The sequence below is a fragment of the Chiloscyllium punctatum genome, chromosome 21, assembly GCF_047496795.1.
Source record: "Chiloscyllium punctatum isolate Juve2018m chromosome 21, sChiPun1.3, whole genome shotgun sequence".
NCBI lineage: Eukaryota > Metazoa > Chordata > Chondrichthyes > Orectolobiformes > Hemiscylliidae > Chiloscyllium > Chiloscyllium punctatum.
The window spans coordinates 6,602,947-6,616,671 of record NC_092759.1 but is presented as its reverse complement, the minus strand read 5'-3'; the positions used below and the strand labels follow the sequence as shown (position 1 = coordinate 6,616,671).

Sequence of the window (13,725 nt, the reverse complement as noted above, 5' to 3'; positions counted from 1 at the left end):
ACTCTACTGCCGAAGTGCTCACTTGTACCAAAATTTGCTGATCAATCAAAAGACTCCCATCTGTAAGCAACAACAATTTACTTTCGCACCTTTGAATTAATTCCTGGGTGTAATCATTCCTATCTCCCTGCACCATACACCTTTTCATATCTCAATAACTCATTTTAGTTCAGACTCTCAATGATGTGTTTATTTTTGAGTTCACCTGTGTGACTGTTTCTATAGACTCCAAGGGAACATGGTCTGGAATCCCCACTCTAACCCTCTAAGATCTACTTTCTTCTTTAAGGCATTCTTGAAAAACTGCTTATTTGGCAATGGTTTTGGTCAATGGACACAATATTCTCCATCTGTAGCCTTATGTCAAAAGTTCTCAATAATATTTTTGTGAAATTAAAACCATGATGATTTGTACAGATATCTTCTACTCTTCAATATCGCTGAGTGAATAATCTGTAACGTCTCTTACCCAACCACGTTGTGGGAGCACCTTCACCATTCAAACTGCAGCAGTACAAGGCAGTCAAACATCACCCTCTCCACAGGCAACAAGGCTTTGGCATTGATCACTGGTTTCTGTGGAAGGAGAAATACACAGTTGATGTTTCAGGGAGTGCAATATGAATTACAGGGAATGAAAATGGTGCAGAATTTGACTGTCAGAAATTGAAGGAAAATGCACTCGCTTATTGGAAAAAAGAATTCTTGACCGTCAAAGATATTGTGGAAAAAAATAAACTGATAATGGAACATCATACGGTCAGGAGCCGGGCAGCAGTGGACAATTCATTTACATTCCTGAAGAAGGACTTATGCCCGAAACGTCGATTCTCCTGCTCCTCGGATGCTGCCTGGCCTGCTGTGTTTTTCCAGCTCTATACTTTTCAATTCATTTACAAAACAGCTGTGAAAGTAATAGTAAAATACTATACAGAGCAAAAATACACCCATGAGAGACTGAGGAAGCTAGATAATGAACAAGTGGACATCAGAGAACCCAGAGGTGAACCAGAGCAGAGTTCACTTTTATGATCCCACAGTCAAAGATGTCTAGCACAGAAACAGACTTCTTCGGTCCAACCTATACCAACTAGATATCCTAACCTAATCTACCTAAATTAAATTCTTTTTGCCACTCCTCAGCCCAGTGGCCCATCTGATCAATATCCCACTGTACTCTGAGATAACCTTCTTCATTGTCCACAATAGCTCCAATTTTGGTGTCACCTGCAAACTTACTAACTATACGGCCTCTATTCACATCCAAATCATTTAAATGAATGACGAAACAAATCCAGAAAAAAATACATTTCTCTGGGTTTGAATGTGCTCTGTGTAAATCCTGCCCTCTGACTCTTTTTACCAGGGAAGGCTGTACATACATCCCTCTGAACTTTGCCCCCTACAAAGCTGGCGGCCGCGCACGTGTCCAGTGAATCGTTGCCCCGAATAAAGATGGCGGCGCTCACTCGGGCCGATTACTCAACGAGGCATTTTCCCATTTGCTGCAAAAACTGGACTGTAAATTTCAAATTTGTATTTTCCGATGTGTAGCAAGTGATTGTAAAACCTCTCAGACCATACCAACACCATTTCCCTCCCGCTTCCTGCTGTTTATTTCTTTCCTTACGGACAGCTCTCCGCACATATGTCCCTAAAATCCGCACCCTCCGCGAGGATGATCACGTGGTATAGTCTAGTCCCGCCCTTATTTACTGATTGGTCGGAGGACCAACTGCCCCGCCAGGTCCTCCAGCTCCTCCCCTGCCTCTGCATTGGTCCGCCGCTGACATCAATCACTTCTTCGGTCCAACCTGTCGATGTTAACCAGATATTTTAACCTAATCTATTTAAATTAAATCCTATCTGCCACTCCTCAGCCCATTGGCCCATCTGATCAATATCCCATTGTATTCTGAGATAACCTTCTTCATTGTCCACAATACTAACTGTTGGCTGGAGCTTGCGCACTGCTTCGTGGCTTTTGTTGCTGTTTCTCAGTTACAAGAGTGAGGGACAAAGTTAAAAATCACACAACCACCTGATGAAGGACCGGCAAGTAGTGCTTCCAAATAAACCTGTTGAATCTGGTGTTCTGTGAATTTTAATTTTGTCCATCCTAATCCAACACCAGCACCTCCAAGTCACGAGTGACGGAGGAATGCATAATATAAGAACAAAAGATCTAGGAAAAGGAGAAGGCCGTCCTGCCCTACCATTCAATAAGATCATGGCTGATCATTTTGTGGATGCAGAACCATTTACCCACGTTCTTACGGGATTCCTTAATTAATTATTTTTTTTTTAAAAACCAACTTAGCATTAAAAACGTTTACTGAACTAGCATCAACTATTTCGCTGGGCAATGCATTCCATAGAGGTCAAGAAGTTCCTTCTCAATTCAATCCTAAATTTTCTGCCTCTAATCTTGAGGCAATGCCGCCTTGTCCTAGCTTCACCTGCCAGTGGAAACATCCTCTTTACTTCTATTTTATCCATTCTATTCATTATTTTATATCTTGCCATTCTTCTGAATTCCAATGAATATAATCCCAATCAACTCAGTCTCTGTTAAGCCAAACCCCTCACCTCTGGAGTCAACATAGTTAACCTCCTCTGCACCCCCTCTAGTGCCAGTACATCCTTGAGCAAGAAAGGAGATAAAAACTACATGCAGTACTCCAGGTGTGGGCTCACCAGCATCCACTATAGCCCACTTCTGCTTTTAAACACAATCCCTTCAGCAATGAAGGACAATATTCCATTTGCCTTCTGAATTGATTGTTGTACCTGGTGACCAACCCTCCTACAGAAGGATGTTCAGGTGCCTCTGCATAGCAAATAATGCACTTTTAAAAAATTCAAGTAATAATCTTTTTACTAATATTCCTCCAACCAAAGAGTATGACTTTACATTTATGAACATAATATTCCACTTGCCAGACCATTGCCCACTCACTCTCTGTATCTCTGTTCCTCTGCAAAGTTTCTCAGTCCTCCGCACACTTTGTTCTGCTACTCATCTTAGTGTCATATGCAAACTTTGAAACCCTACATGTGGTCCCCAACTCCAAATCATCTGTATCAATTCTAAATAATTGCAGTCCCAACACTGATCCTAGAGGCACGCTACTAGTTATTGATTGCCAGCCAGAATAAGGCTTATTTATCCCCACTCTTTGCTTCCTGTTAATCAACCAATCTTCTATCCATGCTAATACTCTATCCCATGCACCCTTATATAATGCAACAGCCTCTTGCACAGGACCTTGTTGAACGCCTTTTGGAAATCCAGGCACACCGCATCCACTGGGTCCCCGTTGTCCACCTTGCTCGAAATGTCTTCATAGAATTCCATGACCTGCCCACTCATGAATCCATGCTCTGTCTGCCCAATGGGACAATTTCTATCGAGATTCCCTGCTATTTCTTCCCTGATAATAGACCCAAGCATCTTTCCCACTACAGAGAATAAACTAACTGGTGTAGAATTCCTTATCTTTTGTCCACCGTCTTTTCTTACAGTCCTTCCTTTTCACTGGAATATGCCTTTGCTGAGCACTTCCTAAAATGTCTTTGAAAATCTTTCACTGCTCATCAACTGTCCCACCATAAAATCTTTGTTTCCAGTCTACTTTATCCAGGTTCTCCCTCATTCTATTTTAGTTCCCCATGTTCAAGCACAGGACCAAGGTATTAGATTTTATCTTCACACTCTCCATATGTGTTCTAACTTCAACCATACAGTGATCACTTCTTCCAAGAGGATCCCTAACACTGAGGTCATTAATTATTCCTGTCTCATTGTACAGGGCCAGAACTTGGATAGCTTGCTCCTTGTCAGTTCCATTTCATACTGTTCAAAAAAACTATCATGGATACACTTAATGAACTCCTCACGGCTACCCTGATTGAGCTGGTTTGACAAATCTACATATAGATTAAAATCACTCATGGTAATAGACATGCCATTTTTACAGGCTTTAGTTATTTCTTTGTTTATTGCCCATCCCAACGTGACGTTATTATTTGGCCTACACACTGTGCCTATCAGTGACTTTCTTGTTAGAATTTTGAAAGCATCATTCCTGTTTCTCCTAATGTATGGCAATAAAAACAACTGCTTCCTTTGTATGGAATCTTTCACAATAGCAAACCTCCTAAGGTGCTTCATGGATGATCAAAACATTGATTAAAGAGAATGATTTTAAATTACATCTTAAAAGAGGATAGAGAAGGTTAGGGAGGGTATTCCACAGACTTCTATCCTTGGCAGCTCCAATTGTGGAGTGATGCAGGTGGGATGGGTTAGAAAGGGAACGTGCAAAGGGGAAATCGAGGAGCGCAGGCAGTGCATAAGGTCTTAAGGATAGAGGAGGTTCTGGATTGAGTCTGTCTGTCATAAACAGTATGGCTGCCTCATGGAGTTTGAAGCACCGCAATGGGCCCATGCATGTCATTATTAGTCAGGGATAGTATAACGGTGGCTGAGAGAACTTTTGATGAGGACTTCTCTACTGAAGTAGTGTGCGCTGAGGTTAGAAACAGGAGAGGGGATGTCACACTGCTTGGATTTTTTTATAGGCTGCTGCAGGGTTCCAGGGAAGAGATGATTAGCAAAATTACTCTGGGTAGGAGTGAAAGTAACATGGTGGTCATTATGGGATCTTTAGCTTCCCAAACATTGACTGAAAATGCTATAACTCTAGTATGTCGGAAAGATCATTTTTTGTCCAATGTGTTTCCTGACACAGTATGTCAAAGGGCCGACAAGATGCCACATTGGATCTGGCGCTTGGTCATGAACCGGACTCGGTGTTTGATTTAGTTGTAGGTGAGCACTTTGGAGAGAGTGATTACAATTCAGTTATGTTTCGTTTAGCGATGGACAGTGATAGGTACATGCCACAGGTGAAGAATTATTGATGGGGCAGTGGCAATTATAATGTGATTCAGCAAGAATTAGGATGCATAGAATGAGGTAGCAAAATGCAGTGGATGCAGACAATGGAAATGTGGAGCTGGTTTAAGGAACAGATATTGCGTGTCCTTGATAGGTATGTCCCTGTCAGGCAGGGAGGAAGTGATAAGGTAAGGGAACTGTGGTTTACCAAAGAAATTGCATCTCTTGTTAAGAAGAAGTAGGAGGCTTATGTGTTGATGAGCCAAATGGTACAGATGAGGCGATGGAGACTTACAGATCAGCTAGGAAGGATTTAAAGAGAGTTTAGAAGAGCAAAGAGAGGACACGAGCAGTCTTTAGTGAATAGAATAAAGGAGAACCCTAAAGCTTTCTATAGGTATGTGAGGAATAAAGGATAGGGTAGGAATAGGGTCAATCAAAGACAGAAGTGGGAAGTTGAGTGTGGACACTGTGGAAATTAGAGAGGTGGTCAACGAATATTTCTCATTGGTTTTCACTCAGGAAAATGAGAATATTGCAGACAATAATGAGGTAGAAGATGTTAGATGAGAAAAGATCGAGGTTAGTTACGAACAGGTGTTATCAATTCTAGAAGGATTGAAAGTAGACAATTCCCCTGGGCTGGATGGGATTTATCCGTGGATTTTCTGGGAAGCTAGGAAGAAGATAGCAAATACTTCGGCTTTGATATTGAGTCATCATTGCCTACAGGCTCAGTACCAGGGGACTGGATGATTGCAAATGTTATGCCCTAGATCAAGAAGGACAGTCGAGATGACCCAGGTAATTATATACCAGTGACCCTTACTTCTGTTGTAGGAAAGGTTTTGGAAAGGATTATAAGAGACAATATTTGTAATCATCTGGCAAACAACAATATGATTTCAGATCATCAATATGGTTTCGTCAAGGGCAGGTCATGTCTCACAAACTTCATTGAGTATTTTTGAGATATTGACCAAGCATATAGATGAGGGTAGGGCAGTGGATGTGGTATACATGGACTTCAGTAAAGCCTTTCATAAGGTTCCAAATGGTAGGCTCTTAGATAAAATGCAGTGACATGGAATTGAGTGTGAATTAGCAGTTTGGATTAGAAACTGGCTTTCTGAAAGAAGGCAGTGAGTGGTGGATGGTGGAAAATAATCAGCCTCCAGTGCAGTTATTAGTGGTGTGCCACAAGGATCTGTTTTGGGACCACTGCTGTTTGTAATGTTTTATAATAGTCTTAGATGCAGGCATAGGTGGATGGATTGGTAAATTTGCAGATGCCACGAAAGTCAGTGGAGTAGTGGACAGTGTGGAAGAAAAATACAGGTTGCAGGGGGACTTGGATAAACTGTAGAATTGGGCTGAAGGGTGGCAAATGGAGTTCAATGCAGCTAAATGTGAGGTGATGCACTTTGTAAAGAATAACAGGAAGGCAGAGTACTGGGTCAATGGAAACATTCTTGGTAATGTAGATGTGCAGAGGGATGTTGGAGTTCACGTACATAGATGCCTGAAAGTTGCCACCCAGGTGTACAGTTAAGGTGGCATACAGTGTGTTAGGTTTCATTCGTAGATGGATTGAGTTCTGGAACCACAATATCATGCTGCAACTATACAAAACACTGGTGGGGCCATATTTGGAATATTGTGTGCAGTTCTGGTGCCCATATTTCGAGAAGGATGTGGAAGCATTGGAAGAGGTGCAGAGGAGATCTACCAGGATGTTGTGTGGTCTGGAGGGAAGGTCTTATGAGGAAAGGTTGAGCAATTTTAACGTGTTCTCATTGGCAAGAAGGTGGCTAAGAGAGGATTTGATAGAGACATACAAGATGATCAGAGGCTTAAATAGGGTAGACAGTGAAAGTCTTTTTCCTAGGATGATGACATCAGTGTGTATGAGGGGGCATAACTACAAATTGAGGGGTGTTAGATTTAAAACAGATGTCAGAGGCAGGTTCTTTACTCAGAGACGGGTTAGGGCATGGAATCCACTACCTACTAATGTAGTTAACTCAGCCACGTTAGTGAGATTTAAACAATCCTTTAGATAAGCACATGGGTGATTTTGGGATAGTGTAGGGGGACGAGCTGAGAATAGTTCACAGGTCGGCGCAACATCAAGGACTGAAGGGCCTGTTCTGCGCTGTATTGTTCTCTGACTATTATGCTACAAGAGTTTTTTACTGTCTTAAACAGAGTGATGGATCTTGTATTGTGAGCTTACGAAGTGTCACTGATCTCTACCAAAACATGTACGAGGTAGCGAATGCTGCCTGACCTGCTGCGCTTTTCCAGCAACACATTTTTCAGCTGATCTCCAACATCTGCAGTCCTCACTTTCTCCATGTACGAGGTAGAGTCAGGGCAATAATAAGAGGCTGCACCAGGAGAGGGACAGGTAGCTCCATACAAAACCCGACTCCTTCTCAACTGTTTTCACCACAAAAACCGAGCGCCTTCCAGAAAAGCACCTCTATATCCCACCACAACATTTTGCCCCACAATCGTGGTATCTGGCTGTGCACTTGAGGAGTGCAACAGTCTGTACTGGGACCCTGAAACGCTTGGTAAAGAGTCAAATCATCCGAGCATTGAGAGCCCCACCACATTGCATGCAATTTCTATTGTTTTCTCTCTGTTCCTGACTTCCCTTGTTTTTCCTAATTAACCTGCTAAAAGTTGTTGTCACACACACCTGCACAAGCTGTGAATTGAACCCAGGCCTCTCGGTCCAAGATTCGGGATATTTTCACCGCGTCACAAAACATCGACTCGAACTTCCTTTGTCCCTCAGCCTGCTAAGTCACGCCTGCATCAACTCTGCATTTGGGAGGAAGGGGCGGAACAGGAGGACCGAGTAGCAGCCGGTCCTCCAACCAGAGTGAGTGAGGAGCGAGGCCAAAGCATTCTCGGGGAGTGAACGCTTCAAGATTGGTCAGAGAGCAAACTATTTTGCAGGATTGATCATTCTCACTACATAGTGGAGCATTGAATCTCTCATAAATCAATGTGAGATTTTAAGAAATCCTTTAGTTGAAATGTAAATCTGATAATGTACATATTTCAAATCGATTTGCACAACTCGAGTAAGAAACTTCTTTTCAAACACCCAGAGTGATTGGTAATTTACATACCTGGCCGTTATGGTTGATTTGGACCGGACAATCTATTTACACGCTAGACATCTCTATGACTGTAACTCGACAAAGCAATTGTTAATGACTAATATTTTACCCATCAGTCTATGCAGATATGAATATTCTCTATGAACTCACTGATAACCTCTAGCGCACGTGCAGTTTGGTTTCTATGCAGAGCATGCGCAGTGCCACATTGGTTGGGACAGAGAGAGAGAGACATGGAGCTGTTTTCTCCGGCATCGGCTGCGATCGGCTTCAGAAAGCGGCGCTCAGAGCCGGTGTGCGGTAGCCTCGCTGGGAGAAAGGAGCGGAGAGAATTCACAAGTCCCGGATAAAGGTTAAAAAAAACTCGAAAAAGACCCTCCAGGCCCGGGTAAGGAGGTGGCGGTCTCTGATCAGGGAAGCGGCCCAGAGTCACGGCCGCCATTTGTTTGAGGGAAGAGGGAGAACGGGCCTCAGGGCCGCCATCTTGAGAAGGTCAAGGTGCAGGAGGGCGGGGCTCTCGGGGTCTGTAGAACAATCAGAGGAAAGGGAAGCCCCATTGTTATTGATTAATTCCACGAACACAGCTTCACTGGGCGGTCCTGCAGGAATATCCTCTCTCAGTCCTGCTGGGATGTTTCACCCAATCAGAACCAGCAGCTCTCCTCCTCTCTCAGCTCCCCTTCTGTCCTTCCTGCAGCATCTGTCCCCTGGAACATCGAGCTGCCTGTCCTGTCTCTACCTAGCTGTTGTTTCTGTAATACCTGTGATATCCCAGTCCCATCTTCGATTACTTCACTAAAGACAGGAATGCACCCGATGGATTTTTCTTAACATCAGTAATTGTTTAATACTCACTTACAGGTTTTTAATTACATCGTTTTTGAAGCATTTACTTCACATTCAATCATTTGCAATGGTGGGATTTGAACCTGTGTCCAGAGAACATTTGCTGAGTTTCTGGATAAATTGTCACACAATAATGCCACTAGGCCATCACTTCGCCTGCTCACAGTTTGTATATCCCAGTGCAACATGAATCAAAACGCTTTCTTCCTGCACAATTGTTTGACCCGGCACTCTGGTGATGTGACTCAGTACCTCTCCATGTGGTATCCCTCACTGAGTGGGTCTAATTGCTGCCTTTGTCAGCGTCTCTCACTCTTGAAGCTACTCCAGATCATGAGCCAACAGAATTCTCCACTCCAGAGAGATGAGGCAACACAGGTCAGGAATGGAGACTGGGATTTTCCAGATCTCTGTGGGCTCAGTGCCATTCGATATGTGTGACCCTCAAAGCATCAGTCTAATTTCCCATTCTGCCTATTTCTGTGTCCTGTACAGGTACTCACTGAGTTCCTAACTGAACAGACTTGCCAACTGCTGGTTTGGACGATGGTTGGTCAGCCAGAAAGACAAAGTCAGGGAGGTCGGGAGTCTTCAATAAATCCTGCTGCCAGGTAAGATCATTCCAGTGCACAGAGCAGAAAGTAATAAGGGGGATCCAAACATCAGCTAACAATATGTGACATAGAGAAAGTGCTGAAGGGGGAGCACAGTACAGACACACCCCAGGCTCAATCACCACGCCTGCTGCAAGTTTTGTTGTAATGAGACAGCATCGGGAGTTCCCAGTTATCAGTCCAGGCCTGTGCTTTCTTAGGGAACATCAGAACAACTGAGGGGAAAGCAGGCCTCCCAGGAGAGGGTGGTAATGCTGCCTGGGATCTTTCTGTTCCCTATTCCCTCTCCAACACTGTATCTATGGCTCATCTTGTGGACCAGTGTCTTCAATCATTCTAACTCCTATAACAGTTCCTATCTCTGTCATCTCCTCCCCTCTCACCAATTATTTCATATATTTGAAACCTCCAGTCCAGATGACCATCCGTATCGCTGTAACTTGGTTCAGTCTCTACAACATGCCTTGTCTCGATAATCTCCTCTTCCAATAACTGGAGACAATGGGTCTGTTTCTGTGCGGCATGACTCTTCGGCCGAGGTTTCCTAAATGGAATGAGTCGCGTTTGCCTGTGTTTGGCCCATATCCCTTCGAACCTTCTCCTCTCCATGTACCTGCCCAAGTGTCTTTTCCATGTTGTAATTGTACTTGTTTTTACCATTTCCTCTGGCAGTCCATTCCGTCTATGCACCATCCTCTGTGGGTAATGTTGCCCCTCAGCTCCATCTTTAAATCCTTGCTCTGTCACCTCACGTTTATGCCTCTAGCTTTGGACTCACCTACCCTTGGAAATTCATCTTACTTAGACCCTACATGGTTGCATAAACCTTTATAAGGTCACCCCGTGGCCTCCTCTGCCCAGGAGAAATATTGACGACAGTGTTACCAATATCTCCATCTTATGTACTCAATGCTCTGACCAATGAAGACAAGTGTGCCAATTGCCGCTTTCAACACCCTGTTGCCCTGTGATGCCAGTCCAAGGAACAATGTAACTGCACCCCTTGGTCTCTCTCTGTTCGATAACACTGTCCAGGGCCCAACCATTACCAGTGTTAGTCCTCCCTGGTTTGTCTTAACTAAATCCAACACCTGAATTAAACTCCATCTTTCATTCCTTGCCACACTGGCCCAGTTGATTAACATCCCCTTCGATAACTATATTCCCTGCCCACTTTTCCACTAATCTTGGTATCCATAAACATGCTAACAGGGACTGCTATCTTTTCACTCAGATTGTTTAAGTAAATGGTGCACAACAGTGGTCCCAGCACCAATCCTTACAGCACACTACTGGTCAGAGTCCTCCAGTCTGAATAACAACCCTCTCCCGCCACCCTCTGTCTCCCACTGTCATCCCATTTTGTACCCAGTTGGCTAGCTCTCCCTGATCCCTTGTGATCTACCTTTACTAACCAATGTATCATGCTACACCCTAAACAAGGGTTTGCGGAAGCCAGAAACAACGTCTGTTGCTCTGCTTTCATCTATCTTTTTGGTCACATCTTGAGCAAACTCCAGTCAAGTTTGTGGCACATGTTTTCCCATGCACAAAGCCATGCTGGCTGTCTGTAATCAGGCCTTATCTTTCCAAATGCATGCAAGGCCTACCTCTCAGAATGACCTCCAACAATTGACCCACCCTGATGTCTCGCTCATCAGTCGATAGTTCCCTGGCTTTCTCTTGCAGCCTTTCTTAATTAATGATACAACATTATAATCATAGTCAGAGAGTCATACCGCACTGTTCAGTTAACGCTAACCATACTCTAAAACGGATCTCGTCTCACCTGCCTGTTCCTGGATCATATCCCTTCAAACCTTTCCTATTCCTGTACTAATCCAAATGTCTTTTAAATATTGTAATTATCCCCATGTTCACCCCTTCCTTGGGAAGTTCATTCCACACACAACCCATCCTCTGTGTAACAATGTGCCTCTCGTGTCTTTTTTTTCATATGTCTCTCCTCTAAACTTAAAAATGTAGTGCCTTGTCTTGAAACTCCCCTGTCCATGGGAAAAGACAACTCCCATTAACTCTATCTATCCCGCTCATGATTTTATAAACTTCTATGAGGTCATCTGTTCAGGTTTCAGTGAAAAATACCAACCTATTCAGCCTTTCTTTATACTGAAGCCTTTCGTACCCAGCCACATCCCAGTAAATCTCCTCCCAAGCCTTTCCAGTTTAATAATATCCTTCCTATAACTGGGCGACCAGAACTGGACACAGTATTCCAGAAGAGGACTCACCAATGGCCTGTATAATCTCAATGCGCCTTCCAACTCCTATATCCAAAGGACTGAGCAATGAAAGCAAGTTTGGCAAGAACCTTTTTTTAAATTATCCTGTCCATGTTACACACTTCAAAGAATTATGTAGCTGAACCCTGAGGTCCCTCTGTTCTACAACACTACCGAAGGTCTTGCCATTAATTGTGTATGTCCTGCCCGTGTTTGTTGTACAAAATGCATTACCTCGCATTTATTCAGATTGAACTCCATCTAGTTTTTCAGCCATTCACACATTTCATCAGGATCCCTTTGTAATCTCAGAAAACCTTCTTCACTGTCCACAATGCCACCCTCCAGTCTAACAGCCTATCACACATAGCTCTCTATGGTAAAAATATCTCTGCTAGGGGCCCTACAATTTCTTTACCAGCTTCCCACAATGTCCTGAGATCCATTTGATCAGGTCCTGGGGATTTATCTACCTTTGAGTTTTAAAACCTCCAGCACCTCCTTTTCTATAATGTGGACTCATTTCAAGACATTGAGTCATAGAGATGTACAGCACAGAAACAGGCCCTTCGGACCAACTCCTGACATTTCTAGTCACATTTGCCACAGTTTTTCCAATATCCCTCTGAACCTTTGCTATTCATACACCCATCCACATGCCTTTTAAATGTATTTCTATCAGCCTCCACTATTTGCTCTGGCAAGTTATTCCATCCACTCTGCAGGAGACCGTTGCCCTTTAGACCCCTTTGTAAAGTTTCCCTCGCCTGGGGAAATGACCTTGTCTATTGACACTGTCGATAACCATCATGATTTTAAACACCTTTTATCGGTTAACTCCTCAGCCTCCCATGTTCAAGTGAAAACAGCCCCAGCCGATTCAGGCTTTTCCCTGAAGTACAAACCCTCCAACCCTGGCAACATCTTTGGTCATTTCTTCTGAACCCTTTCATGTTCCACGACATCCTCCCGTATTCCAGTATTGGTCAGGCCAAACACTGTTTAGTTCCCCGAGCGCCCCATTCTTTATCCACAGTAAGTTCCAAAGTGAAATATTTGTTTTGGATCTTGTCGTTTCACACATCGTTGCCTTCAATGATCATTAAGGAGACCGGGTTTGTCCCGAGCTCTTCTTTTGCTCTTAATGCACTTGTAGAGTCTCTTTGGATTCTCCTTAACGTTCTCTGCCAAAGCGATCTCTTGTCCCCTTTGTACATTCCTGATTTCCATCCTAAGTGTATTCCTACAGCCCCGATGCTCCTGAAGGGATTCCCTTGAGTCAGCCAGTTATATCTGACATGTGACCCTTTTTTCTTGACCACAGCCTCGAAACTCAGCCAGTGTTTCCTAATTCAGTCAGCATTGAGCTACACACTAACAGGAACACGCTGGCGCTGAACGCTCCTTTTATCTCGGCTTTAAAATATTCCTACTTGCCAGACTTCCTGCAAATAGCCTCCCCAGATCTACTTTAAAAATTCATGTCGAATACTATCTTGCTCCATTGAATAACTTTAACTTGTGGACCAGGCCTGTCCTTTTCCATCGCTATTTTCAAACTAATACAATTGTGGTAACTTTCCAAAGTGCTCCCCCACTAACACCTCCGTCCCGTTCCCGACCTTGTTTCCCATGGGGAGGTCAGGTTTAGCCCCATTCTCCAGTTGGGCCACTTACATAATGACTGGGAGTTTTCGGAACACACTTAACAAATTCCTTCCATCCAAGTGCTTAACTTAGTAGCAATCGCAGTCCAGGTTTGGAACGGTTAAGATCCCCTATCATTATAACCCTTTTATTCTAAGAGCTATCTGAAATCTCCTGACATATTTGCTCCTCCATCTCCCATTGCCTATCGCTGTAGTCCGACCGTAGAAAACTAATGACCAATTTTTATTTCTCAGTTCCAATAATATCATTTAACTGGGTGATCCTACATGAATACTCCCTCTAGGTACTGCTGGGATGTTTCCCCCCCAATC

The 13,725-nt window shown here is 43.6% G+C and overlaps 1 long non-coding RNA gene across 1 annotated transcript in view; it reads right to left on the bottom strand.

Moving 5' to 3' along the window:
* Window positions 1–7,729, bottom strand: part of LOC140492552 (uncharacterized) — a 29,158-nt gene extending 21,429 nt beyond the window's left edge. The window contains exons 1-2 of the long non-coding RNA XR_011963579.1: window positions 7,611–7,729; window positions 470–576 (exon numbers count right to left, since the gene is read on the bottom strand). This is a non-coding gene — a long non-coding RNA (uncharacterized lncRNA). The remainder of the gene's footprint in view (window positions 1–469; window positions 577–7,610) is intronic.
* Between the last annotated feature and the right edge of the window lie 5,996 nt (window positions 7,730–13,725).